The 3,008-nt window shown below is 41.4% G+C and overlaps 1 protein-coding gene across 1 annotated transcript in view; it reads right to left on the reverse strand.

Annotated features, from left to right (window-relative positions):
* LOC132862424 (uncharacterized) overlaps positions 1-1,909 on the reverse strand; it is a 2,850-nt gene extending 941 nt beyond the window's left edge. Inside the window, exon 1 of the mRNA XM_060894431.1 lies at positions 1-1,909. This exon is cut by the window's left edge and continues 53 nt beyond it. The gene's annotated coding sequence lies outside the window, so the exon portion shown is untranslated.
* Between the last annotated feature and the right edge of the window lie 1,099 nt (positions 1,910-3,008).

Genomic DNA, 3,008 nt, shown 5'->3' on the forward strand with positions numbered 1-3,008 from the left:
TTAGAGGCAAATGTAACTTCAACCAGGGAGTGAGGCTCTTTTTTTAAGCACACTTTTAATAACAAAATTGTTGTTTAGATATAATTGTTATGTCGGATGAAGAAGACCCAGGGCCACAGGCCTGGGCTTCCGGACCTGGGCCCCGGGGAAATAAAGGAAGGAAAATCCATAAATGGGCATATGGGCAAAAGGTAAAGGAAAAACAAGGGGGTTGTAAGGAACAGGACGTTACAAAAACATATGAGACATAAGGATAAGGTGATATGAAAATGGGTCTGTAAGGAGGGGGACCGATAAGGAGGCGCGTGGAAGCGTATATATAGAGGAGAATTTTTGGGGCCAAATGTGTATGCGTAAAAATCCCGTTACTTTGCAGGACCGTCCTGGAGGGTTTTTGTTTTTGCATGCCGATGCTCTTCATGAAGATGCTTTTTCTTTTCTTGGGTTTTTGGGATTTCTTTTGTTACTTTTCAAATTAGCAATTTCTCTTAGAGAATTGTTGGCTGATTGACCACAATAAAGAAGTTTGCTCATTCTCATCCAGGTCTGAGGAGCTTTCCCATTGTTTTAATTCGTATTAATGTTAGTGCTACCAGTAAATTAAGTCTAAGTAATAATTTATACAGTATAAAAGTATTACAAAGTATATCAGTAGAATTCACCCTGATATGTGCCTACTTGGAGACGGGCTCTAAGTTCCCACATATTTAATGGCGACCACGAAGGGACCTCTGTAGGGACGGTGTGAACACTGCCTCCAGAACCGGGACCACCTTCTCTCTCCCTGACGGGCTACAGAGGCCGGCCATAAATAATAAGGTAAGCAGACGCCGGTTAAACTCAAATGTCTGTGTATAGTGAATCTGTGGCCTAGGAGGGGAGGGGGGGGTGTGGCCCCGAGAAGGAGAGCGGACAGACACCCTCGAGATAAGAACCCCTAAGGGTGAGATAAAGAGCTGGATGAGAAATAACGAAGGGAAAGCCACATAACAGGATAAGGTTTTGATGTGTGACTGTGTGTGTGTGTGTGAAAAATCTCATGAGTGTACTATGTAGTAGTTAGGCCTGGATAAAATTCCTGGAGCGTATCCTCCGGTGTGAGTACTGGGCCGGGGCAGGACGGTGCGGACTCACGACCGGGGCAGGACGGCAGGTGGTAAAGTGCACGATAAAATTCCTGGAGCGTATCCTCCGGTGTGAGTACTGGGCCGGGGCAGGACGGTGCGGACTCACGACCGGGGCAGGACGGCAGGTGGTAAAGCGCTTGATAAAATTCCTGGAGCGTATCCTCCGGTGTGAGTACTGGGCCGGGGCAGGACGGTGCGGACTCACGACCGGGGCAGGACGGCAGGTGGTAAAAACGCGTTAGTTCTTAGATATCGCGGTTGGTTGAGACAGATCTGCTTGGTAGGAACGGTGAAAAAGGGGGGCCCCCGGTATTGTGTATATGATAATGTGTATATGATAATTTGTATATGATAATCTGTATAGAATGATCTGAATATGAGAATAAGTGGATAATATATATATATGTGATAAGTGTATGTACATAGATAAATACACAATATAAATATACAATAAGTACACGGTGATAAGTGTACGTGGGTAGATAGATAAATATATGAACCCACAAGTAGAAAATAAGTACACGGTGATAAGTGTACGTGGGTAGATAGATAAATATATGAACCCACAAGTAGAAAATAAGTACACACGTGATAAGTGTACGTGAACCCACAAGCACAACATAACATAACGTAACATAACACACAACAAGTAGAACATCTATGTATGACAAGGGACTGTGTGAGATACAGAGTGTGTGAGATACATTTGTATGTAAGCAAGTTAAGTTAATTGATTGTTACCTGAACTAGGCAGCGCTAGTTCAGTTTAGTTAACTTGCCTTTAAGCTCTCCCTTTTTTTCCTCACTGGAGTGATTTCTTTCATAACAAATATTAGAGATTTTTATATTCTTAGATTCCCAAGAATCCATGGGAGTTGGAATATCTCAGCCGTATTATCCACATCACTTTGCTCGCCTTACAAACATCACAGTTCTGACCGGAAATCATACGTAGAAGTTCATCTCCCACTTTTATTGGAGGATTAGAAGACTACAATTCGGTGTCAGAATTGTAGTCCAGATTCCTAGGAATAAAACAAGGCCCCACATGAGCCAATAGTTGCCCGTAGAGTAGAGATAGACAGCTTAAAGGCCAATGACGGTTTTCCATTGTATTCAGAACACCTTCCGTTTGTTTGGCAGTTGTGTGTGTGTGTGGCAGTTGAGGTGATAAGGGCCATCTGGGAAGGGGGGGGGCCGCCAGTGATATAACTCTTGAGGTGTACTGCGCAATCCTAGGATACACACACACACACACAGAATAGCTTTTCCGTGGTTTTGAGCAAATACTATTGCTTAGAGTAAAATAAAATTCACTCTTGGGTTTCTTTGACTTTAGAAAAAATGTTTTTGGAAGCTAAGACGTGTGGCTATGATCTTGAGTTCTTCATTAGCTCATGGCTTGTGTTTACTGTAGTGTTTTATTACAGCAAAATTATTTTGGTGGAAAATGAAACCTCCATTCTAACCTCTGTAACTCTGTGCCAGTAAGGCCTTGAATCGCCCTGATACATGTAACCAAAACAAGAGATTGTTTTCTTTCCAATCTGGGGCATTTTCTAACCGACTAGAGGACACACTATTACAGGATGTTATAAATGAGGCGTTAGATGAGGAATAATAAACCTGTTGGGAAAAATTACAAAGTGACTGAAACAATTTAAATTTAATCTGGATTGGATTAATTAATTAATTGAATAACTGGTATTTATCTGATTGATTAGTGAATTAAATTATGGGATGGGTCAATACTTGGTTGATTATGTAGTTGATTGATTTTAATCCATTTTAAGTATAATGATTGAATTAAAAATTGTATTTTTTGTACTTATACTTTGAGATCCTAATATCTGCTTTGTTCCTATTGAGAGCCATACTAGA

Source organism: Tachysurus vachellii, chromosome 19 (assembly GCF_030014155.1).
Source record: "Tachysurus vachellii isolate PV-2020 chromosome 19, HZAU_Pvac_v1, whole genome shotgun sequence".
Classification (NCBI taxonomy): domain Eukaryota; kingdom Metazoa; phylum Chordata; class Actinopteri; order Siluriformes; family Bagridae; genus Tachysurus; species Tachysurus vachellii.